This window comes from Leuresthes tenuis, unplaced genomic scaffold, assembly GCF_036924035.1.
Source record: "Leuresthes tenuis unplaced genomic scaffold, fLeuTen1.0.hap1 SCAF_18, whole genome shotgun sequence".
Classification (NCBI taxonomy): domain Eukaryota; kingdom Metazoa; phylum Chordata; class Actinopteri; order Atheriniformes; family Atherinopsidae; genus Leuresthes; species Leuresthes tenuis.
In genome coordinates this window covers 26,332,094-26,359,153 of record NW_027325372.1, presented here as the reverse complement: position 1 = coordinate 26,359,153, position 27,060 = coordinate 26,332,094, and the positions used below count along the sequence as shown (strand labels likewise).

The 27,060-nt window shown below is 41.5% G+C and overlaps 2 non-coding genes across 2 annotated transcripts; both read right to left on the bottom strand.

Moving 5' to 3' along the window:
• Positions 1-2,632: 2,632 nt before the first annotated feature.
• LOC140276356 (U5 spliceosomal RNA) lies at positions 2,633-2,746 on the bottom strand. Its single transcript, XR_011908956.1, has one exon. It is a non-coding gene; the product is annotated as a U5 spliceosomal RNA (small nuclear RNA).
• Positions 2,747-12,236: 9,490 nt separating this feature from the next.
• On the bottom strand, positions 12,237-12,350 carry LOC140276355 (U5 spliceosomal RNA). The gene has a single exon (XR_011908955.1). It is a non-coding gene; the product is annotated as a U5 spliceosomal RNA (small nuclear RNA).
• Positions 12,351-27,060: the final 14,710 nt, after the last annotated feature.

Genomic DNA, 27,060 nt, shown 5'->3' with positions numbered 1-27,060 from the left:
GGGCATTCGAACCTTTTCTTACCCGCTTTTTACAAATTATAGTCGAACATTCACACCTACTTGCAGCTGAATACTTCCGCTCCACCTTTTAGGTATGTATGGTTGGCATTTGCACCTCTTTTTATACTGATTGCTGAAGATTAAGTTGTACTTTCTCAAACTACAACATTTTTTTATTTGTTGAAACTTGATTTGAAGTGGATAAATAAGGAGGACAAACAGTTTTAAGTCAGGCTGATAGAAGGAATTCATTTTATAGCAAAATCTGTACTTCGTCATATGTCGAGAGATGCTTATTGCTGAAGAAGTTCTTTCTCATTCTACAAAGTACAACGTTGTTTATCGTTGAAACTTGATTAGACATGAATAAATATGAAGGACAAAGCAGTCTTAACTTGGTTTGAGTTAAGGAATTCGTTTTATAGGAGAATCCGAATTCGTGCATAACTCATAAAATAGAGCTTATTTTCGGATTCCTGAAGAATGATTCTGGTTCTTTCTCATAATACAAAGTTTGTTGTTTATTGTTGAAACTTCATCAGAAGTGAAGAAATAAATGAATGCCTATCAACAAATGTGGGATCTAAACTCTAGTGTTTCCTCTAAAATAATTTCCTTTCTCAATTTAGAAATGTGTGTGTGTAAGTCACAACACCCGTGACACCAAAACGGCTTTCTTTTCTCTACACTCTGCACTATGAGCACACACACCAAATCAGAAAGGCTTTTTTCTCTCTTTTCTACATTATGGACTGTGGGGACACAAAACCGCTCTCTCTCTTTTTTTTTTTTATCGTGTGCCAGGGCGTTGTCTCATGTATTAGATTATGCTTAAGATACGAATGGGTTTATCAGTCACATCAGAATCCATACATACTGATCCTCCCGTAATAAAATGGTCGGATCTTATCAAACACACTTTGTTTCTTGTGACAATCAAGTCAGCGAAACAGCGTATACACGTCAAGACACTTAATCAAGTTTGCCACAAGAACTCATAAGTTTGGCAGTATTGCTCTGCCATCAGCAATGATACACCCATTTTATTTTCGTGAGACATGTGCAAGCACCTGTTCATCTACTGTTCTATCACTATGAATTAGTGATCTATTATCAATAAGGATACTTCTACAACTACTATCAAAGTATGTCCGGACTTCTTATGTTGTCAGTTGCTATATATGAATAAGTGGGTAGCTACTGACAAGCATTAAGCATGTCACACATCCCAAACATATAACATTTCAGGACACTTACACAACACATTCAAATCAAACAGTCAGACAACATACAAGAACATATACCCCAGCCGGCATTGCTCCCTGCCTATTTTCGTACAGCACACTATGTGTGCGCACACCTTTATTCACAAACTCTTCAACTTATACTCTTTTACCGAAGCTGCTACAGCTCGATTACCACCTTTTAGGTATGTATGGTTGGCATTTGCACCTCTTTTTATACTGATTGCTGAAGATTAAGTTGTACTTTCTCAAACTACAACATTTTTTTATTTGTTGAAACTTGATTTGAAGTGGATAAATAAGGAGGACAAACAGTTTTAAGTCAGGCTGATAGAAGGAATTCATTTTATAGCAAAATCTGTACTTCGTCATATGTCGAGAGATGCTTATTGCTGAAGAAGTTCTTTCTCATTCTACAAAGTACAACGTTGTTTATCGTTGAAACTTGATTAGACATGAATAAATATGAAGGACAAAGCAGTCTTAACTTGGTTTGAGTTAAGGAATTCGTTTTATAGGAGAATCCGAATTCGTGCATAACTCATAAAATAGAGCTTATTTTCGGATTCCTGAAGAATGATTCTGGTTCTTTCTCATAATACAAAGTTTGTTGTTTATTGTTGAAACTTCATCAGAAGTGAAGAAATAAATGAATGCCTATCAACAAATTGACCTTCTGTTGACCTTCGGGGAGGTGAGTATCTTCACTAGACTCACCTGTCTGCTCTTCCTCCTCATTTAGCGTAGCTCCACCCTCTGCCTGTGAATTCTCACAGACTTCAACACTGAGTGGTGAGGCCTCTACAGGCCCCTCCCCTTTTTGCTCCTCACTTCCAATCCAAGCTTTTGGCGGGAAGTTTGAATTTATTGGGTCAACCTCTTCACTTTGTTCACCAACTGCCACCTTTGGTCCTTCTCTTTGTTGGCTTGACTGTGGCTTTACCGTCTTTAATTTGTTTGCAAAAGATTTAGGGCAATCTCTGAAGAGGTGATTTAATTCTCCACAGAGATTACATTTCCTGCCATTTGGACACTCTCCAAAAGTTTGCCCAATTTCTCTGCTCTTCCCACATAACACCTTGGTACAAGCCTCAACCAGGTGCCCATGCTCACCACACTTGCGGCAGAACTTGGGCTGCCCCTGGTAGTGGATGTAACCTCGGTTTTCAAGGTGGCCAGAGTGTCGCCCACCCGCTGCACTGAGCACTCTTCAGCCCTTTTAAATGGTATAACTTTGCACTCCCGCACGCTCCAGCAAGCACCATTCAAGCAACAACTTTGCACTCCAGCTTCGAACATCGGCACAGTCGCAACAAGTAAGGCGACTCTACTCAGAGAAGTCACTCTGCACAGTAAGAAGATTTCTTTTGCACAGACAGAAAGGGCTTCACCCGCAAAGGTAAAGCCTGCCAAAAATAGAAACAACTCATTAGTGCTGCTCTCCACAGAAATCTTTAGTAAAAGGCGAAAGACTTGTACGTTATGAAGAGAAACCAGAGTACGATTATCCATCACTGCGGGAGCAGGGCAACAGGCTAGTTGGCATAGCCACCTTACCCATGGTGAGCTTTGCTTGGTTGAGACGCTTGCTCCCCCCCCTTGCTCCTCGGCTGACCAAGTAGGAACATAATTTGTAAAAAGTGGGTAAGAAAAGGTTCGAATGCCCGACTAAATATTAACAAAAGCGGGAGGAGAGGTCTTCGGATGAGAGTGGAATTTCCTACCATACAAGTATGGTGGAGAGGAAGCTGTGATTGGCCGACAATAGTAAAAAGCAGGTGAAAAAAGGTGCGAATGTCAAAACATACATGATCAAAACAGGGAGCGGAGGTGTTTGGCTGCGACAAGGTGTGAATGTCCACCCATAATTAATGAAAAACGGGCAACAAGTAGGTTCAAATGCCCAACCATACATCATCAAAAGCAGGAGTGGATGTGTTCGGCTTCAAGAAGGTATGAATGTCCATCAATAATTGCTATAAAACATGAAAGAAAATTTTCGAATGTCAAACCGCACATAATCATAAGCGGGAGAGGAGGTGTTCGCTGACTTGATTGTCACAAGAAACAAAGTGTGTTTGATAAGATCCGACCATTTTATTACGGGAGGATCAGTATGTATGGATTCTGATGTGACTGATAAACCCATTCGTATCTTAAGCATAATCTAATACGTGAGACAACGCCCTGGCACACAATCAAAAAAAAAAAGAGAGAGCGGTTTTGTGTCCCCACAGTCCATAATGTAGAAAAGAGAGAAAAAAGCCTTTCTGATTTGGTGTGTGTGCTCATAGTGCAGAGTGTAGAGAAAAGAGAGAAAAGAAAGCCGTTTTGGTGTCACGGGTGTTGTGACTTACACACACACATTTCTGAATTGAGAAAAGAAATTATTTTAGAGGAAGCAGTAGAGTTTAGATCCCACATTTGTTGATAGGCATTCATTTATTTCTTCACTTCTGATGAAGTTTCAACAATAAACAACAAACTTTGTATTATGAGAAAGAACCAGACTCATTCTTCAGGAATCCGAAAATAAGCACGAATTCGGATTCTCCTATAAAACGAATTAATTAACTCAAACCAAGTTAAGACTGCTTTGTCCTTCATATTTATTCATGTCTAATCAAGTTTCAATGATAAACAACGTTGTACTTTGTAGAATGAGAAAGAACTTCTTCAGCAATAAGCATCTCTCGACATATGACGAAATACAGATTTTGCTATAAAATTAATTTCTTCTATCAGCGTGACTTAAAACTGTTTGTCCTCCTTATTTATCCACTTCAAATCAAGTTTCAACAATTAAAAAAAAATTGTAGTTTGAGAAAGAACAACTTAATCTTCAGCAATCAGTATAAAAAGAGGGTAACAAAAGGTGCAAATGCCAACCATACATCACTAAAAGGTGGAGCGGAAGTATTCAGCTGCAAGTAGGTGTGAATGTTCGACCATAATTTGTAAAAAGTGGGTAAGAAAAGGTTCGAATGCCCGACTAAATATTAACAAAAGCGGGAGGAGAGGTCTTCGGATGAGAGTGGGTGAGAATTTCCTACCATACAAGTATGGTGGAGAGGAAGCTGTGATTGGCCGACAATAGTAAAAAGCAGGTGAGAAAAGGTGCGAATGTCAAAACATACATGATCAAAACAGGGAGCGGAGGTGTTTGGCTGCGACAAGGTGTGAATGTCCACCCATAATTAATGAAAAACGGGCAACAAGTAGGTTCGAATGCCCAACCATACATCATCAAAAGCAGGAGTGGAAGTGTTCGGCTTCAAGAAGGTATGAATGTCCATCAATAATTGCTATAAAACATGAAAGAAAATTTTCGAATCCGCTGCAAGAAGGTGTGAATATCCACCCATAATTACTGAAAAATGGGTAAGAAAAGGTACGAATGCCCAACCATACATCATCAAAAGCAGGAGTGGATGTGTTCGGCTACAAGAAGGTTTGACTGTCCGACCATAGTTTGTAAAAAGCGGGTAAGAACAGGTTTGTATAACCGACTGTACACAATCAAAAGAGGGAGCGGAGTTGTTCAGCTACAAGAAGGTGTGAAAGTCCGACCATGGTTTGTAAAAAGCGGGTAAGAAAAGGTTCGTATGCCCGAATATACACCATCAAATGCGGGAGCGGAGGTGTTCGGCTGTGAGTAGGTGTGAATCTCCAACCATAATTGCTGAAAAATGTGTTAGAAAAGGTAAAAATGCCGGTCCATACATCATCAAAAGCGGGAGAGGTGGTGTTCGGCCGCAAGTAGGTGTGAATGTCCAGCCATAATTACTCACAAACGGGTAAGAAAAGGTAGTATTGCCAGACCATATATGATCAAAACAGGGAGCGGAGGTGGTTAAGCTGCAAGAAGGTGTTAATGTCCGACTAAAGTTTGTAAAAAGCGGGTAAGAAAAGGTGCGAATGCCCGACAATGTATGATCAAAAGAGGGAGCGGAGGTTTTCGGCTGAAAGAAGGTCTGAATGTCCAACCATAATTTGTAAAAACCGGGGAAGAAAAGGCTTGAAAGCCCGACTATACACCATCAAAAGCTGGAGCGGAGGTGTTCAGCTGCAAGAAGGTCTGAATGTCCATCAATAATTGCTAGAAAACATGAAAGAGAATTTTCGAATATCAAACCGCACATGATAATAAGCGGGAGAGGAGGTGTTCATATGCAAGAAGGTGTGAATGTCCACCCATAATTACTGAAAAATGGGTAAGAAAAGGTGCGAATTCCCAACCATACATCATCAAATGCACGAGTGGATGTGTTCGGCTACAAGATGGTTTGAATGTCCGACCATAGTTTGTAAAAAGCGGGTAAGAAAAGGTTTGAATGCCCAAACATACACCATCAAAAGAGGGAGCGGAGGTGTTCCGCTGTAAGAAGGTGTGAATGTCCGACCATAGTTGGTAAAAAGCGGGTAAGAAAAGGTTAAAATACCCGACTGTACACAATCAATAGCGGGAGCGGAGTTGTTCGGCTACTAAAAGGTGTGAAAGTCCGACCCTGGTTTTAAAAAGCGGGTAAGAAAAGGTTCGAATGCCCGAACATACATCATCAAAAGAGGTAGCGGAGGTGTTCCGCTGTAAGACGGTGTGAATGTCCGATCATAGTTGGTAAAAAGCGGGTAAGAAAAGGTTAAAATACCCGACTGTACACAATCAAAAGAGGGAGCGGAGTTGTTCAGCTAAGAGAAGGTGTGAAAGTCCAACCATGGTTTGTAAAAAGCGGGTAAGAAAAGGTTCGTATGCCCGAATATACACTATCAAAACCGGAAGCGTAGGTGTTCGGCTGCAAGAAGGTGTGAACGTCCGACCAAAGTTTGTGAAAAAGCAGTTAAGAAAAGGTTCGAATATCTAACCAAACATAATCAAAAGCGGGAGCAGAGCTGTTCGACTGCAAGTAGGTGTGAATGTCAGAGAATAATTTGCAAAAAGCTGATGAGAAAGGGTGAGAAATCCCGACTATACACCATCAAATGCGGTAGCGGAGTTGTTCGGCTGTGAGTAGGTGTGATTCTCCAACCATAATTGCTGAAAAATGTGTTAGAAAAGGTAAGAATGCCGGTCCATACATCATCAAAAGCGGAAGAGGTGGTGTTCGGCTGCAAGTAGGTGTGAATGTCCATTAATAATTGCTTTAAAACATGAAAGAAAATTTTCGAATATCAAACCTTACATGATCATTAGCGGGAGAGGAGGTGTTCAGCTGCAAGAAGGTGTGAATATCCACCCATAATTACTGAAAAATGGGTAGGAAAAGATGCGATTGTCCAACCATAAATCATCAAAAGCAGGAGTGGAGTTGTTCAGCTACAAGAAGGTATGAAAGTCCAACCATGGTTTGTAAAAAGCGGGTAAGAGAAGGTTCGAATACCCGAATATATACCATCAAAAGCGGAAGCGGAGGTGTTCGGCTGCAAGAAGGTGTGAACGTCCGACCAAAGTTTGTAAAAAGCAGTTAAGAAAAGGTTTGAATATCCAACCGAACATAATCAAAAGCGGGAGCAGAGCTGTTCGACTGCAAGTAGGTGTGAATGTCAGATCATAATTGCTGAAAAATGTGATAGAAAAGACTAGAATGCCGGACAATACATCATCAAAAGCGGGAGAGGTGGTTTTTCGGCTGCAAGTAGGTGTGAATGTCCAGCCATAATTACTCACAAACGGGGGAAGAAAAGGTAGTATTTCCAGACCACACATGATCAAAACAGGGAATGGAGGTGGTTCAGCTGCAAGGTGTGAATGTCTGACTAAAGTTTGTAAAAACCGTGTAAGACAAGGGGCGAATGCCCGATAATGTATGATCAAAAGAGGGAGCGGAGGTTTATGGCTGCAAGGTCTGAATGTCCAACCACAATTTGTAAAAATCGGGGAAGAAAAGGCTCGAAAGCCCGACTATACACCATCAAAAGCGGGAGCAGAGGTGTTCAGGTGCAAGAAGGTCTGAATGTCCGACCAAAAATTACTGAAAAATGGGTAAGAAAAGGTGCGAATGCCAAATCATACATCATCAAAAGCAGGAGCGGGTGTGTTCGGCTACAAGAAGGTTTGAATGTCCAACCATAGTAAGTAATAGGCGGGTAAGAAAAGGCTCGAATGCCCGACTATATACCATCAAAAGCGGAAGCGGAGGTGTTCGGCTGCAAGACGGTGTAAACGTCCGACCAAAGTTTGTAAAAAGCAGTTAAGAAAATGTTCGAATATCCAACCAAACATAATCAAAAGCGGGAGCAGAGCTGTTCGACTGCAAGTAGGTGTGAATATCAGATCATAATTTGCAAAAAGCTGTTGAGAAAGGGTGAGAATGCCCAACTATACACTATCAAATGTGGGAGCGGAGGTGTTCGTCTGTGAGTAGGTGTGAATATCCGACCATAATTGCTGAAAAATGTGTTGGAAAAGGTAAGAATGCCGGACCATATATCATCAAAAGCGGGAGAGGTTGTGTTCGGCTGCAAGTAGGTGTGAATGTCCAGCCATAATTACTCACAAACGGGTAAGAAAAGGTACTATTGCCAGACCATATATGATCAAAACAGGGAGCGGAGGTGGTTCAGCTGCAAGAAGGTTTGAATGTCCGACTAAAGTTTGTAAAAAGCGGGTAAGACAAGGTGTGAATGCCCGACAATGTATGATCAAAAGAGGAGCGGAGGTTTTCGGCTGCAAGAAGGTCTGAATGTCCACCCATAATTACTGAAAAATGGGTAAGAAAAGGTGCGAAAGCCCAACCGCACATGATCATAAGTGGATGAGAAGGTGTTCGACTGCAAGTAGGTGTGAATGTAAGATCATAATTTGTAAAAAGCGGGTAAGAAAAGGTAAGAATGCCCAACCATAAATTATCAAAAGCGGCAGCAGAGTTTCGGCTGGTATTTATCAATGTCTAGATAGATTTCAACAAAAAACAACGTTGTACTTTGCAATAAAAGAAAGAGCAAATCAAAAGGTTTAGGAATCCGAGAATAAGCTTATTTTCATGAGTTCTGCACGATTTCGGATTTTATGTATAAAATGAATTCATTCACTCAAACCAAGTTAAAACTGCTTTTTCCTTCATATTTATCAATGTCTAGATCGACTTCAACAAAGAACAACATTGTATTTTGCAGTAGAAGAAAGAGCAAAACTGAAGGATCAGGAATCCGAGAATAAGCTTCTTTTCATACGTTCTGCATGATTTGGGATTTTATGTATAAAATGAATTCCTTCACTCAAACTAAGTTAACACTGCTTTGTCCTTCATATGTACCCATTTCTACATATATTTCAAGCATAAACTTCCTCATACTACCCTGAATGAGAAATAGCCACACTTGTGATTAAGCCATACGCCCCTTTTGAGGAGTTCTGCATGATTTGGGATTTTATCTATAAAATCAATTCCTTCACTCAAACTATGTTAAAACGGCTTTTACCTTCATATTTATCAATGTCTCGATAGATTTAAACAAAAAAACAACGTTGTACTTTGCAGTAAAAGAAAGAGCCAATCAAAAGTTTTAGGAATCCGAGAATAAGCTTTTTTTCATGAGTTCTGCACGATTTCGGATTTTATGTATAAAATGAATTCATTCACTCAAACCAAGTTAAAACTGCTTTTTCATTCATATTTATCAATGTCTAGATCGACTTCAACAAAGAACAACATTGTATTTTGCAGTAGAAGAAAGAGCAAAACTGAATGATCAGTACAACGTTGTTTTTTTGTTTAAATCTTTCTAGACATGGTTAATATGAAGGACAAATCAGTTTTAACATAGTTTGAGTGAAGTAATGCATTTTATAAGCAAAATCCCAAATCATGCAGAACTCACGAAAAGCTTTTTCTCGCTTTTCACTGCTTTTTACAAACTTTGGTCGGACGTTCACACCTTCTTGCATCCGAACACCTCCGCTTCCGCTTTTGATGATGTATATTCGGGCATTCGAACCTTTTATTACCCGCTTTTTACAAAACATTGTCGGACTTTCACACCTTCTTGCAGCCGAACACCACCTCTACCGCTTTTGATGATGTATGGTTCAGTATTCTTACCTCTTCTAACACATTTCAGCAATTATGGTTGGACATTCACACCTACTCACAGCTGGACACCTCCGCTCCCGCTTTTGATCATACAATGTCGGGACATCGCTCCTTGTCTTACCAGCTTTTTACAAATTTTAGTCGAACATTCACACCTTCTTGCAGCTGAACACCTCCGCTCCCGCTTTTGATGATGTATAGTCGGGCTTTCGAGACTTTTCTTACCCGGTTTTTACAAATTATGGTTGGACATTCAGTTGGACCTACTTGCAGTCGAACAGCTCTGCTCCTGCTTTTGATTATGTTTGGTTGGGCATTCGAACCTTTTCTTAACTGCTTTTTACAAACCATGGTCGGACTTTCACACCTTCTTGTAGCCGAACAACTCCGCTCCCGCTATTGATTGTGTACAGTCGGGTATTTTAACCTTTTCTTACCCGCTTTTTACCAACTATGGTCGGACATTCACACCGTCTTACAGCGGAACACCTCTGCTCCCGCTTTTGATGGTGTATAGTCGGGCATTCGAACCTTTTCTTACCCGCTTTTTACAAACTATGGTGGGACATTCAAACCTTCTTGTATCCGAAAACCTCCGCTCTCTCTTTTGATCATACATTGTCGGACATTCGCACCTTTTCTTACCCGCTTTTTACAAACCATGGTCGGACTTTCACATCTTCTTGTAGCCGAACACATCCGCTCCCGCTATTGATTGTGTACAGTCGGGTATTTTAACCTTTTCTTACCCGCTTTTTACCAAGTATGGTCGGACATTCACACCTTCGTACAGCGGAACACCTCCGCTCCCTCTTTTGATGGTGTATGTTCGGGCATTCAAACCTTTTCTTACCCGCTTTTTCCAAACTATGGTCGACTATTCACAGCTTCCTCTCCACCATACTTGTAAGTCACAACACCCGTGACACCAAAACGGCTTTCTTTTCTCTACACTCTGCACTATGAGCACACACACCAAATCAGAAAGGCTTTTTTCTCTCTTTTCTACATTATGGACTGTGGGGACACAAAACCGCTCTCTCTCTTTTTTTTTTTTATCGTGTGCCAGGGCGTTGTCTCATGTATTAGATTATGCTTAAGATACGAATGGGTTTATCAGTCACATCAGAATCCATACATACTGATCCTCCCGTAATAAAATGGTCGGATCTTATCAAACACACTTTGTTTCTTGTGACAATCAAGTCAGCGAAACAGCGTATACACGTCAAGACACTGAATCAAGTTTGCCACAAGAACTCATAAGTTTGGCAGTATTGCTCTGCCATCAGCAATGATACACCCATTTTATTTTCGTGAGACATGTGCAAGCACCTGTTCATCTACTGTTCTATCACTATGAATTAGTGATCTATTATCAATAAGGATACTTCTACAACTACTATCAAAGTATGTCCGGACTTCTTATGTTGTCAGTTGCTATATATGAATAAGTGGGTAGCTACTGACAAGCATTAAGCATGTCACACAGCCCAAACATATAACATTTCAGGACACACCACACAGTTAACAACCACAGTGAAGCGTGTCAAAGCCCAAACATGTAACATTCAACAGGACACTTACACAACACATTCAAATCAAACAGTCAGACAACATACAAGAACATATACCCCAGCCGGCATTGCTCCCTGCCTATTTTCGTACAGCACACTATGTGTGCGCACACCTTTATTCACAAACTCTTCAACTTATACTCTTTTACCGAAGCTGCTACAGCTCGATTACCACCTTTTAGGTATGTATGGTTGGCATTTGCACCTCTTTTTATACTGATTGCTGAAGATTAAGTTGTACTTTCTCAAACTACAACATTTTTTTATTTGTTGAAACTTGATTTGAAGTGGATAAATAAGGAGGACAAACAGTTTTAAGTCAGGCTGATAGAAGGAATTCATTTTATAGCAAAATCTGTACTTCGTCATATGTCGAGAGATGCTTATTGCTGAAGAAGTTCTTTCTCATTCTACAAAGTACAACGTTGTTTATCGTTGAAACTTGATTAGACATGAATAAATATGAAGGACAAAGCAGTCTTAACTTGGTTTGAGTTAAGGAATTCGTTTTATAGGAGAATCCGAATTCGTGCATAACTCATAAAATAGAGCTTATTTTCGGATTCCTGAAGAATGATTCTGGTTCTTTCTCATAATACAAAGTTTGTTGTTTATTGTTGAAACTTCATCAGAAGTGAAGAAATAAATGAATGCCTATCAACAAATTGACCTTCTGTTGACCTTCGGGGAGGTGAGTATCTTCACTAGACTCACCTGTCTGCTCTTCCTCCTCATTTAGCGTAGCTCCACCCTCTGCCTGTGAATTCTCACAGACTTCAACACTGAGTGGTGAGGCCTCTACAGGCCCCTCCCCTTTTTGCTCCTCACTTCCAATCCAAGCTTTTGGCGGGAAGTTTGAATTTATTGGGTCAACCTCTTCACTTTGTTCACCAACTGCCACCTTTGGTCCTTCTCTTTGTTGGCTTGACTGTGGCTTTACCGTCTTTAATTTGTTTGCAAAAGATTTAGGGCAATCTCTGAAGAGGTGATTTAATTCTCCACAGAGATTACATTTCCTGCCATTTGGACACTCTCCAAAAGTTTGCCCAATTTCTCTGCTCTTCCCACATAACACCTTGGTACAAGCCTCAACCAGGTGCCCATGCTCACCACACTTGCGGCAGAACTTGGGCTGCCCCTGGTAGTGGATGTAACCTCGGTTTTCAAGGTGGCCAGAGTGTCGCCCAACCGCTGCACTGAGCACTCTTCAGCCCTTTTAAATGGTATAACTTTGCACTCCCGCACGCTCCAGCAAGCACCATTCAAGCAACAACTTTGCACTCCAGCTTCGAACATCGGCACAGTCGCAACAAGTAAGGCGACTCTACTCAGAGAAGTCACTCTGCACAGTAAGAAGATTTCTTTTGCACAGACAGAAAGGGCTTCACCCGCAAAGGTAAAGCCTGCCAAAAATAGAAACAACTCATTAGTGCTGCTCTCCACAGAAATCTTTAGTAAAAGGCGAAAGACTTGTACGTTATGAAGAGAAACCAGAGTACGATTATCCATCACTGCGGGAGCAGGGCATCAGGCTAGTTGGCATAGCCACCTTACCCATGGTGAGCTTTGCTTGGTTGAGACGCTTGCTCCCCCCCCTTGCTCCTCGGCTGACCAAGTAGGAACATAATTTGTAAAAAGTGGGTAAGAAAAGGTTCGAATGCCCGACTAAATATTAACAAAAGCGGGAGGAGAGGTCTTCGGATGAGAGTGGAATTTCCTACCATACAAGTATGGTGGAGAGGAAGCTGTGATTGGCCGACAATAGTAAAAAGCAGGTGAGAAAAGGTGCGAATGTCAAAACATACATGATCAAAACAGGGAGCGGAGGTGTTTGGCTGCGACAAGGTGTGAATGTCCACCCATAATTAATGAAAAACGGGCAACAAGTAGGTTCAAATGCCCAACCATACATCATCAAAAGCAGGAGTGGATGTGTTCGGCTTCAAGAAGGTATGAATGTCCATCAATAATTGCTATAAAACATGAAAGAAAATTTTCGAATGTCAAACCGCACATAATCATAAGCGGGAGAGGAGGTGTTCGCTGACTTGATTGTCACAAGAAACAAAGTGTGTTTGATAAGATCCGACCATTTTATTACGGGAGGATCAGTATGTATGGATTCTGATGTGACTGATAAACCCATTCGTATCTTAAGCATAATCTAATACGTGAGACAACGCCCTGGCACACAATCAAAAAAAAAAAGAGAGAGCGGTTTTGTGTCCCCACAGTCCATAATGTAGAAAAGAGAGAAAAAAGCCTTTCTGATTTGGTGTGTGTGCTCATAGTGCAGAGTGTAGAGAAAAGAGAGAAAAGAAAGCCGTTTTGGTGTCACGGGTGTTGTGACTTACACACACACATTTCTGAATTGAGAAAAGAAATTATTTTAGAGGAAGCAGTAGAGTTTAGATCCCACATTTGTTGATAGGCATTCATTTATTTCTTCACTTCTGATGAAGTTTCAACAATAAACAACAAACTTTGTATTATGAGAAAGAACCAGACTCATTCTTCAGGAATCCGAAAATAAGCACGAATTCGGATTCTCCTATAAAACGAATTAATTAACTCAAACCAAGTTAAGACTGCTTTGTCCTTCATATTTATTCATGTCTAATCAAGTTTCAATGATAAACAACGTTGTACTTTGTAGAATGAGAAAGAACTTCTTCAGCAATAAGCATCTCTCGACATATGACGAAATACAGATTTTGCTATAAAATTAATTTCTTCTATCAGCGTGACTTAAAACTGTTTGTCCTCCTTATTTATCCACTTCAAATCAAGTTTCAACAATTAAAAAAAAATTGTAGTTTGAGAAAGAACAACTTAATCTTCAGCAATCAGTATAAAAAGAGGGTAACAAAAGGTGCAAATGCCAACCATACATCACTAAAAGGTGGAGCGGAAGTATTCAGCTGCAAGTAGGTGTGAATGTTCGACCATAATTTGTAAAAAGTGGGTAAGAAAAGGTTCGAATGCCCGACTAAATATTAACAAAAGCGGGAGGAGAGGTCTTCGGATGAGAGTGGGTGAGAATTTCCTACCATACAAGTATGGTGGAGAGGAAGCTGTGATTGGCCGACAATAGTAAAAAGCAGGTGAGAAAAGGTGCGAATGTCAAAACATACATGATCAAAACAGGGAGCGGAGGTGTTTGGCTGCGACAAGGTGTGAATGTCCACCCATAATTAATGAAAAACGGGCAACAAGTAGGTTCGAATGCCCAACCATACATCATCAAAAGCAGGAGTGGAAGTGTTCGGCTTCAAGAAGGTATGAATGTCCATCAATAATTGCTATAAAACATGAAAGAAAATTTTCGAATCCGCTGCAAGAAGGTGTGAATATCCACCCATAATTACTGAAAAATGGGTAAGAAAAGGTGCGAATGCCCAACCATACATCATCAAAAGCAGGAGTGGATGTGTTCGGCTACAAGAAGGTTTGACTGTCCGACCATAGTTTGTAAAAAGCGGGTAAGAACAGGTTTGTATAACCGACTGTACACAATCAAAAGAGGGAGCGGAGTTGTTCAGCTACAAGAAGGTGTGAAAGTCCGACCATGGTTTGTAAAAAGCGGGTAAGAAAAGGTTCGTATGCCCGAATATACACCATCAAATGCGGGAGCGGAGGTGTTCGGCTGTGAGTAGGTGTGAATCTCCAACCATAATTGCTGAAAAATGTGTTAGAAAAGGTAAAAATGCCGGTCCATACATCATCAAAAGCGGGAGAGGTGGTGTTCGGCCGCAAGTAGGTGTGAATGTCCAGCCATAATTACTCACAAACGGGTAAGAAAAGGTAGTATTGCCAGACCATATATGATCAAAACAGGGAGCGGAGGTGGTTAAGCTGCAAGAAGGTGTTAATGTCCGACTAAAGTTTGTAAAAAGCGGGTAAGAAAAGGTGCGAATGCCCGACAATGTATGATCAAAAGAGGGAGCGGAGGTTTTCGGCTGAAAGAAGGTCTGAATGTCCAACCATAATTTGTAAAAACCGGGGAAGAAAAGGCTCGAAAGCCCGACTATACACCATCAAAAGCTGGAGCGGAGGTGTTCAGCTGCAAGAAGGTCTGAATGTCCATCAATAATTGCTAGAAAACATGAAAGAGAATTTTCGAATATCAAACCGCACATGATAATAAGCGGGAGAGGAGGTGTTCATATGCAAGAAGGTGTGAATGTCCACCCATAATTACTGAAAAATGGGTAAGAAAAGGTGCGAATTCCCAACCATACATCATCAAATGCACGAGTGGATGTGTTCGGCTACAAGATGGTTTGAATGTCCGACCATAGTTTGTAAAAAGCGGGTAAGAAAAGGTTTGAATGCCCAAACATACACCATCAAAAGAGGGAGCGGAGGTGTTCCGCTGTAAGAAGGTGTGAATGTCCGACCATAGTTGGTAAAAAGCGGGTAAGAAAAGGTTAAAATACCCGACTGTACACAATCAATAGCGGGAGCGGAGTTGTTCGGCTACTAAAAGGTGTGAAAGTCCGACCCTGGTTTTAAAAAGCGGGTAAGAAAAGGTTCGAATGCCCGAACATACATCATCAAAAGAGGTAGCGGAGGTGTTCCGCTGTAAGACGGTGTGAATGTCCGATCATAGTTGGTAAAAAGCGGGTAAGAAAAGGTTAAAATACCCGACTGTACACAATCAAAAGAGGGAGCGGAGTTGTTCAGCTAAGAGAAGGTGTGAAAGTCCAACCATGGTTTGTAAAAAGCGGGTAAGAAAAGGTTCGTATGCCCGAATATACACTATCAAAACCGGAAGCGTAGGTGTTCGGCTGCAAGAAGGTGTGAACGTCCGACCAAAGTTTGTGAAAAAGCAGTTAAGAAAAGGTTCGAATATCTAACCAAACATAATCAAAAGCGGGAGCAGAGCTGTTCGACTGCAAGTAGGTGTGAATGTCAGAGAATAATTTGCAAAAAGCTGATGAGAAAGGGTGAGAAATCCCGACTATACACCATCAAATGCGGTAGCGGAGTTGTTCGGCTGTGAGTAGGTGTGATTCTCCAACCATAATTGCTGAAAAATGTGTTAGAAAAGGTAAGAATGCCGGTCCATACATCATCAAAAGCGGGAGAGGTGGTGTTCGGCTGCAAGTAGGTGTGAATGTCCATTAATAATTGCTTTAAAACATGAAAGAAAATTTTCGAATATCAAACCTTACATGATCATTAGCGGGAGAGGAGGTGTTCAGCTGCAAGAAGGTGTGAATATCCACCCATAATTACTGAAAAATGGGTAGGAAAAGATGCGATTGTCCAACCATAAATCATCAAAAGCAGGAGTGGAGTTGTTCAGCTACAAGGAGGTATGAAAGTCCAACCATGGTTTGTAAAAAGCGGGTAAGAGAAGGTTCGAATACCCGAATATATACCATCAAAAGCGGAAGCGGAGGTGTTCGGCTGCAAGAAGGTGTGAACGTCCGACCAAAGTTTGTAAAAAGCAGTTAAGAAAAGGTTTGAATATCCAACCGAACATAATCAAAAGCGGGAGCAGAGCTGTTCGACTGCAAGTAGGTGTGAATGTCAGATCATAATTGCTGAAAAATGTGATAGAAAAGACTAGAATGCCGGACAATACATCATCAAAAGCGGGAGAGGTGGTTTTTCGGCTGCAAGTAGGTGTGAATGTCCAGCCATAATTACTCACAAACGGGGGAAGAAAAGGTAGTATTTCCAGACCACACATGATCAAAACAGGGAATGGAGGTGGTTCAGCTGCAAGGTGTGAATGTCTGACTAAAGTTTGTAAAAACCGTGTAAGACAAGGGGCGAATGCCCGACAATGTATGATCAAAAGAGGGAGCGGAGGTTTATGGCTGCAAGGTCTGAATGTCCAACCACAATTTGTAAAAATCGGGGAAAAAAAGGCTCGAAAGCCCGACTATACACCATCAAAAGCGGGAGCAGAGGTGTTCAGGTGCAAGAAGGTCTGAATGTCCGACCAAAAATTACTGAAAAATGGGTAAGAAAAGGTGCGAATGCCAAATCATACATCATCAAAAGCAGGAGCGGGTGTGTTCGGCTACAAGAAGGTTTGAATGTCCAACCATAGTAAGTAATAGGCGGGTAAGAAAAGGCTCGAATGCCCGACTATATACCATCAAAAGCGGAAGCGGAGGTGTTCGGCTGCAAGACGGTGTGAACGTCCGACCAAAGTTTGTAAAAAGCAGTTAAGAAAATGTTCGAATATCCAACCAAACATAATCAAAAGCGGGAGCAGAGCTGTTCGACTGCAAGTAGGTGTGAATATCAGATCATAATTTGCAAAAAGCTGTTGAGAAAGGGTGAGAATGCCCAACTATACACTATCAAATGTGGGAGCGGAGGTGTTCGTCTGTGAGTAGGTGTGAATATCCGACCATAATTGCTGAAAAATGTGTTGGAAAAGGTAAGAATGCCGGACCATATATCATCAAAAGCGGGAGAGGTTGTGTTCGGCTGCAAGTAGGTGTGAATGTCCAGCCATAATTACTCACAAACGTGTAAGAAAAGGTACTATTGCCAGATCATATATGATCAAAACAGGGAGCGGAGGTGGTTCAGCTGCAAGAAGGTTTGAATGTCCGACTAAAGTTTGTAAAAAGCGGGTAAGACAAGGTGTGAATGCCCGACAATGTATGATCAAAAGAGGAGCGGAGGTTTTCGGCTGCAAGAAGGTCTGAATGTCCACCCATAATTACTGAAAAATGGGTAAGAAAAGGTGCGAAAGCCCAACCGCACATGATCATAAGTGGATGAGAAGGTGTTCGACTGCAAGTAGGTGTGAATGTAAGATCATAATTTGTAAAAAGCGGGTAAGAAAAGGTAAGAATGCCCAACCATAAATTATCAAAAGCGGCAGCAGAGTTTCGGCTGGTATTTATCAATGTCTAGATAGATTTCAACAAAAAACAACGTTGTACTTTGCAATAAAAGAAAGAGCAAATCAAAAGGTTTAGGAATCCGAGAATAAGCTTATTTTCATGAGTTCTGCACGATTTCGGATTTTATGTATAAAATGAATTCATTCACTCAAACCAAGTTAAAACTGCTTTTTCCTTCATATTTATCAATGTCTAGATCGACTTCAACAAAGAACAACATTGTATTTTGCAGTAGAAGAAAGAGCAAAACTGAAGGATCAGGAATCCGAGAATAAGCTTCTTTTCATACGTTCTGCATGATTTGGGATTTTATGTATAAAATGAATTCCTTCACTCAAACTAAGTTAACACTGCTTTGTCCTTCATATGTACCCATTTCTACATATATTTCAAGCATAAACTTCCTCATACTACCCTGAATGAGAAATAGCCACACTTGTGATTAAGCCATACGCCCCTTTTGAGGAGTTCTGCATGATTTGGGATTTTATCTATAAAATCAATTCCTTCACTCAAACTATGTTAAAACGGCTTTTACCTTCATATTTATCAATGTCTCGATAGATTTAAACAAAAAAACAACGTTGTACTTTGCAGTAAAAGAAAGAGCCAATCAAAAGTTTTAGGAATCCGAGAATAAGCTTTTTTTCATGAGTTCTGCACGATTTCGGATTTTATGTATAAAATGAATTCATTCACTCAAACCAAGTTAAAACTGCTTTTTCATTCATATTTATCAATGTCTAGATCGACTTCAACAAAGAACAACATTGTATTTTGCAGTAGAAGAAAGAGCAAAACTGAAGGATCAGGAATCCGAGAATAAGCTTATTTTCTTATGGGCAAGTGGGAACTGCTTTGTCCTTCATATTTATCAATGTGTAGATGGATTTCAACTTCTTCTACTGCAAAGTCCAATGTTTTTCTTTGTTGAAGTCGATCTAGACATTGATGAATATGGAAGGACAAAGCAGTTTTAACTTGGTTTGAGCAAAGCAATTAATTTTATAGCAAAATCCGAAATCGTGCAGAACTCATGAAAGCAGGCTTATACTCGGATTCCTGAAACTTTAGATTTGCTCTTTCTTTTACTGCAAAGTACAACGTTGTTTTTTTGTTTAAATCTTTCTAGACATGGTTAATATGAAGGACAAATCAGTTTTAACATAGTTTGAGTGAAGTAATGCATTTTATAAGCAAAATCCCAAATCATGCAGAACTCACGAAAAGCTTTTTCTCGCTTTTCACTGCTTTTTACAAACTTTGGTCGGACGTTCACACCTTCTTGCATCCGAACACCTCCGCTTCCGCTTTTGATGATGTATATTCGGGCATTCGAACCTTTTATTACCCGCTTTTTACAAAACATTGTCGGACTTTCACACCTTCTTGCAGCCGAACACCACCTCTACCGCTTTTGATGATGTATGGTTCAGTATTCTTACCTCTTCTAACACATTTCAGCAATTATGGTCGGACATTCACACCTTCTTGCAGCTGAACACCTCCGCTCCCGCTTTTGATGATGTATAGTCGGGCTTTCGAGACTTTTCTTACCCGGTTTTTACAAATTATGGTTGGACATTCAGTTGGACCTACTTGCAGTCGAACAGCTCTGCTCCTGCTTTTGATTATGTTTGGTTGGGCATTCGAACCTTTTCTTAACTGCTTTTTACAAACCATGGTCGGACTTTCACACCTTCTTGTAGCCGAACACCTCTGCTCCCGCTTTTGATGGTGTATAGTCGGGCATTCGAACCTTTTCTTACCCGCTTTTTACAAACTATGGTGGGACATTCAAACCTTCTTGTATCCGAAAACCTCCGCTCTCTCTTTTGATCATACATTGTCGGACATTCGCACCTTTTCTTACCCGCTTTTTACAAACCATGGTCGGACTTTCACATCTTCTTGTAGCCGAACACATCCGCTCCCGCTATTGATTGTGTACAGTCGGGTATTTTAACCTTTTCTTACCCGCTTTTTACCAAGTATGGTCGGACATTCACACCTTCGTACAGCGGAACACCTCCGCTCCCTCTTTTGATGGTGTATGTTCGGGCATTCAAACCTTTTCTTACCCGCTTTTTCCAAACTATGGTCGACTATTCACAGCTTCCTCTCCACCATACTTGTATGGTGGGATATTCACACCCCCTTGCATCCGAAGACCTCCGCCCCAAATTTTGTTGATATTTAGTCGGACATTCGCACCTTACCCGCTTTTGGCAAACTATGGCCTTCTTGCAGCCAAACACCTCTGATCTCGCTTTTGATGATGTAAGGTTGGGCATTCAGACCTTGCTTCACCTGCTTTTCACCAAATATAGTCGGACATTCACACCTTCTTGCAGCCGAACACTTCCGCTCCACCTTTTAGTGTTCTATCAAACCTTTTTTTCACCGCATTTTATACATTATGGTCGGAAATTTTCAACCACTCTCATCCGAAGACCTCTCCTCCCGCTTTTGTTAATATATTTGAACTTTAGTTTGACATTCAAACCTTCTTGCAGCTGAACCACCTCCGCTCCCTGTTTTGATCATATATGGTCTGGCTACTACCTTTTCTTACACGTTTGTGAGTAATTATGGCTGGACATTCACACCTACTTGCAGTCGAACACAACCTCTCTCGCTTTTGATGATGTATGGACCGGCATTTTTACCTTTTCTAACACATTTTTCAGCAATTATGGTCGGAGATTCACACCTACTCACAGCCGAACAACTCCGCTCCCGCATTTGATGATGTATAGTCGGGCATTCTCACCCTTTCTCATCAGCTTTTTGCAAATTATGATCTGACATTCACACCTACTTGCAGTCGAACAGCTCTGCTCCCGCTTTTGATTATGTTTGGTTGGATATTCGAACCTTTTCTTAACTTCTTTTTACATATTTTGGTTGGACGTTCACACCTTCTTGTAGCCGAACACTTCCACTCCTGCTTTTGATGATGTATGGTTGGGCATTCACACCTTTTTTTTGCCCATTTTTCAGGAATTATGGGTGGACATTCACACCTTGCAGCTGAACACCTCCTATCCCACTTATGATCATGTGCGGTTTGATTTTCGAAAAGTTTCTTTCATGTTTTCTAGCAATTATTGATGGACATGTAGACCTTCTTGCAGCTGAACACCTCCGCTCCCGCTTTTGATCATACATTGTCAGGCATTCGCACCTTGTCTTACCCACTTTTTACAAACTTTAGTCGAACAGTCACACCTTTTTGCAGCCGAACACCACCTCTCCCGCTTTTGATGATGTATGGTCCAGCATTCTTACCTTTTCTAACACATTCTTCAGCAATTATGGTCGGACATTCACACCTACTCAGAGCCGAACACCTCCGCTCCCGCATTTGATGGTGTATAGTCGGGCATTCTCACCCTTTCTCATCAGCTTTTTACAAATTATGATCTGACATTCACACCTGCTTTTGATAATGTATTGTTAGGCATTCGCACCTTTTTTTTTTACCCATTTTTCATGAATTATGGGTGGACATTCACACCTTCTTGCAGCCGATCATGTGCGGTTTGATATTCGAAAATTTACTTTCTTGTTTTAAAGCAATTATTGATGGACATTCAAACCTTCTTTTTGATGGTGTATAGTCGGGCTTTCGAGCCTTTTCTTCCCGGTTTTTACAAACCATGGTCGGACTTTCACACCTTCTTGTAGCCGAACAACTCCGCTCCCGCTATTGATTGTGTACAGTCGGGTATTTTAACCTTTTCTTACCCGCTTTTTACCAACTATGGTCGGACATTCACACCGTCTTACAGCGGAACACCTCTGCTCCCGCTTTTGATGGTGTATAGTCGGGCATTCGAACCTTTTCTTACCCGCTTTTTACAAACTATGGTGGGACATTCAAACCTTCTTGTATCCGAAAACCTCCGCTCTCTCTTTTGATCATACATTGTCGGACATTCGCACCTTTTCTTACCCGCTTTTTACAAACCATGGTCGGACTTTCACATCTTCTTGTAGCCGAACACATCCGCTCCCGCTATTGATTGTGTACAGTCGGGTATTTTAACCTTTTCTTACCCGCTTTTTACCAAGTATGGTCGGACATTCACACCTTCGTACAGCGGAACACCTCCGCTCCCTCTTTTGATGGTGTATGTTCGGGCATTCAAACCTTTTCTTACCCGCTTTTTCCAAACTATGGTCGACTATTCACAGCTTCCTCTCCACCATACTTGTATGGTGGGATATTCACACCCACTTGCATCCGAAGACCTCCGCCCCAAATTTTGTTGATATTTAGTCGGACATTCGCACCTTACCCGCTTTTGGCAAACTATGGCCTTCTTGCAGCCAAACACCTCTGATCTCGCTTTTGATGATGTAAGGTTGGGCATTCAGACCTTGCTTCACCTGCTTTTCACCAAATATAGTCGGACATTCACACCTTCTTGCAGCCGAACACTTCCGCTCCACCTTTTAGTGTTCTATCACACCTTTTTTTCACCGCATTTTATACATTATGGTCGGAAATTTTCAACCACTCTCATCCGAAGACCTCTCCTCCCGCTTTTGTTAATATATTTGAACTTTAGTTTGACATTCAAACCTTCTTGCAGCTGAACCACCTCCGCTCCCTGTTTTGATCATATATGGTCTGGCTACTACCTTTTCTTACACGTTTGTGAGTAATTATGGCTGGACATTCACACCTACTTGCAGTCGAACACAACCTCTCTCGCTTTTGATGATGTATGGACCGGCATTTTTACCTTTTCTAACACATTTTTCAGCAATTATGGTCGGAGATTCACACCTACTCACAGCCGAACAACTCCGCTCCCGCATTTGATGATGTATAGTCGGGCATTCTCACCCTTTCTCATCAGCTTTTTGCAAATTATGATCTGACATTCACACCTACTTGCAGTCGAACAGCTCTGCTCCCGCTTTTGATTATGTTTGGTTGGATATTCGAACCTTTTCTTAACTTCTTTTTACATATTTTGGTTGGACGTTCACACCTTCTTGTAGCCGAACACTTCCACTCCTGCTTTTGATGATGTATGGTTGGGCATTCACACCTTTTTTTTGCCCATTTTTCAGGAATTATGGGTGGACATTCACACCTTGCAGCTGAACACCTCCTATCCCACTTATGATCATGTGCGGTTTGATTTTCGAAAAGTTTCTTTCATGTTTTCTAGCAATTATTGATGGACATGTAGACCTTCTTGCAGCTGAACACCTCCGCTCCCGCTTTTGATCATACATTGTCAGGCATTCGCACCTTGTCTTACCCACTTTTTACAAACTTTAGTCGAACAGTCACACCTTTTTGCAGCCGAACACCACCTCTCCCGCTTTTGATGATGTATGGTCCAGCATTCTTACCTTTTCTAACACATTCTTCAGCAATTATGGTCGGACATTCACACCTACTCAGAGCCGAACACCTCCGCTCCCGCATTTGATGGTGTATAGTCGGGCATTCTCACCCTTTCTCATCAGCTTTTTACAAATTATGATCTGACATTCACACCTGCTTTTGATAATGTATTGTTAGGCATTCGCACCTTTTTTTTTTACCCATTTTTCATGAATTATGGGTGGACATTCACACCTTCTTGCAGCCGAACACCTCCTCTCCCGCTTATGATCATGTACGGTTTGATATTCGAAAATTTACTTTCTTGTTTTAAAGCAATTATTGATGGACATTCAAACCTTCTTTTTGATGGTGTATAGTCGGGCTTTCGAGCCTTTTCTTCCCGGTTTTTACAAACCATGGTCGGACTTTCACACCTTCTTGTAGCCGAACAACTCCGCTCCCGCTATTGATTGTGTACAGTCGGGTATTTTAACCTTTTCTTACCCGCTTTTTACCAACTATGGTCGGACATTCACACCGTCTTACAGCGGAACACCTCTGCTCCCGCTTTTGATGGTGTATAGTCGGGCATTCGAACCTTGTCTTACCCGCTTTTTACAAACTATGGTGGGACATTCAAACCTTCTTGTATCCGAAAACCTCCGCTCTCTCTTTTGATCATACATTGTCGGACATTCGCACCTTTTCTTACCCGCTTTTTACAAACCATGGTCGGACTTTCACATCTTCTTGTAGCCGAACACATCCGCTCCCGCTATTGATTGTGTACAGTCGGGTATTTTAACCTTTTCTTACCCGCTTTTTACCAAGTATGGTCGGACATTCACACCTTCGTACAGCGGAACACCTCCGCTCCCTCTTTTGATGGTGTATGTTCGGGCAGTCAAACCTTTTCTTACCCGCTTTTTCCAAACTATGGTCGGCTATTCACAGCTTCCTCTCCACCATACTTGTATGGTGGGATATTCACACCCACTTGCATCCGAAGACCTCCGCCCCAAATTTTGTTGATATTTAGTCGGACATTCGCACCTTACCCGCTTTTGGCAAACTATGGCCTTCTTGCAGCCAAACACCTCTGATCTCGCTTTTGATGATGTAAGGTTGGGCATTCAGACCTTGCTTCACCTGCTTTTCACCAAATATAGTCGGACATTCACACCTTCTTGCAGCCGAACACTTCCACTCCACCTTTTAGTGTTCTATCACACCTTTTTTTCACCGCATTTTATACATTATGGTCGGAAATTTTCAACCACTCTCATCCGAAGACCTCTCCTCCCGCTTTTGTTAATATATTTGAACTTTAGTTTGACATTCAAACCTTCTTGCAGCTGAACCACCTCCGCTCCCTGTTTTGATCATATATGGTCTGGCTACTACCTTTTCTTACACGTTTGTGAGTAATTATGGCTGGACATTCACACCTACTTGCAGTCGAACACAACCTCTCTCGCTTTTGATGATGTATGGACCGGCATTTTTACCTTTTCTAACACATTTTTCAGCAATTATGGTCGGAGATTCACACCTACTCACAGCCGAACAACTCCGCTCCCGCATTTGATGATGTATAGTCGGGCATTCTCACCCTTTCTCATCAGCTTTTTGCAAATTATGATCTGACATTCACACCTACTTGCAGTCGAACAGCTCTGCTCCCGCTTTTGATTATGTTTGGTTGGATATTCGAACCTTTTCTTAACTTCTTTTTACATATTTTGGTTGGACGTTCACACCTTCTTGTAGCCGAACACTTCCACTCCTGCTTTTGATGATGTATGGTTGGGCATTCACACCTTTTTTTTGCCCATTTTTCAGGAATTATGGGTGGACATTCACACCTTGCAGCTGAACACCTCCTATCCCACTTATGATCATGTGCGGTTTGATTTTCGAAAAGTTTCTTTCATGTTTTCTAGCAATTATTGATGGACATGTAGACCTTCTTGCAGCTGAACACCTCCGCTCCCGCTTTTGATCATACATTGTCAGGCATTCGCACCTTGTCTTACCCACTTTTTACAAACTTTAGTCGAACAGTCACACCTTTTTGCAGCCGAACACCACCTCTCCCGCTTTTGATGATGTATGGTCCAGCATTCTTACCTTTTCTAACACATTCTTCAGCAATTATGGTCGGACATTCACACCTACTCAGAGCCGAACACCTCCGCTCCCGCATTTGATGGTGTATAGTCGGGCATTCTCACCCTTTCTCATCAGCTTTTTACAAATTATGATCTGACATTCACACCTGCTTTTGATAATGTATTGTTAGGCATTCGCACCTTTTTTTTTTACCCATTTTTCATGAATTATGGGTGGACATTCACACCTTCTTGCAGCCGAACACCTCCTCTCCCGCTTATGATCATGTACGGTTTGATATTCGAAAATTTACTTTCTTGTTTTAAAGCAATTATTGATGGACATTCAAACCTTCTTTTTGATGGTGTATAGTCGGGCTTTCGAGCCTTTTCTTCCCGGTTTTTACAAACCATGGTCGGACTTTCACACCTTCTTGTAGCCGAACAACTCCGCTCCCGCTATTGATTGTGTACAGTCGGGTATTTTAACCTTTTCTTACCCGCTTTTTACCAACTATGGTCGGACATTCACACCGTCTTACAGCGGAACACCTCTGCTCCCGCTTTTGATGGTGTATAGTCGGGCATTCGAACCTTTTCTTACCCGCTTTTTACAAACTATGGTGGGACATTCAAACCTTCTTGTATCCGAAAACCTCCGCTCTCTCTTTTGATCATACATTGTCGGACATTCGCACCTTTTCTTACCCGCTTTTTACAAACCATGGTCGGACTTTCACATCTTCTTGTAGCCGAACACATCCGCTCCCGCTATTGATTGTGTACAGTCGGGTATTTTAACCTTTTCTTACCCGCTTTTTACCAAGTATGGTCGGACATTCACACCTTCGTACAGCGGAACACCTCCGCTCCCTCTTTTGATGGTGTATGTTCGGGCAGTCAAACCTTTTCTTACCCGCTTTTTCCAAACTATGGTCGGCTATTCACAGCTTCCTCTCCACCATACTTGTATGGTGGGATATTCACACCCACTTGCATCCGAAGACCTCCGCCCCAAATTTTGTTGATATTTAGTCGGACATTCGCACCTTACCCGCTTTTGGCAAACTATGGCCTTCTTGCAGCCAAACACCTCTGATCTCGCTTTTGATGATGTAAGGTTGGGCATTCAGACCTTGCTTCACCTGCTTTTCACCAAATATAGTCGGACATTCACACCTTCTTGCAGCCGAACACTTCCGCTCCACCTTTTAGTGTTCTATCACACCTTTTTTTCACCGCATTTTATACATTATGGTCGGAAATTTTCAACCACTCTCATCCGAAGACCTCTCCTCCCGCTTTTGTTAATATATTTGAACTTTAGTTTGACATTCAAACCTTCTTGTAGCCGAACAACTCCGCTCCCGCTATTGATTGTGTACAGTCGGGTATTTTAACCTTTTCTTACCCGCTTTTTACCAACTATGGTCGGACATTCACACCGTCTTACAGCGGAACACCTCTGCTCCCGCTTTTGATGGTGTATAGTCGGGCATTCGAACCTTTTCTTACCCGCTTTTTACAAACTATGGTGGGACATTCAAACCTTCTTGTATCCGAAAATCTCCGCTCTCTCTTTTGATCATACATTGTCGGACATTCGCACCTTTTCTTACCCGCTTTTTACAAACCATGGTCGGACTTTCACATCTTCTTGTAGCCGAACACATCCGCTCCCGCTATTGATTGTGTACAGTCGGGTATTTTAACCTTTTCTTACCCGCTTTTTACCAAGTATGGTCGGACATTCACACCTTCGTACAGCGGAACACCTCCGCTCCCTCTTTTGATGGTGTATGTTCGGGCATTCAAACCTTTTCTTACCCGCTTTTTCCAAACTATGGTCGACTATTCACAGCTTCCT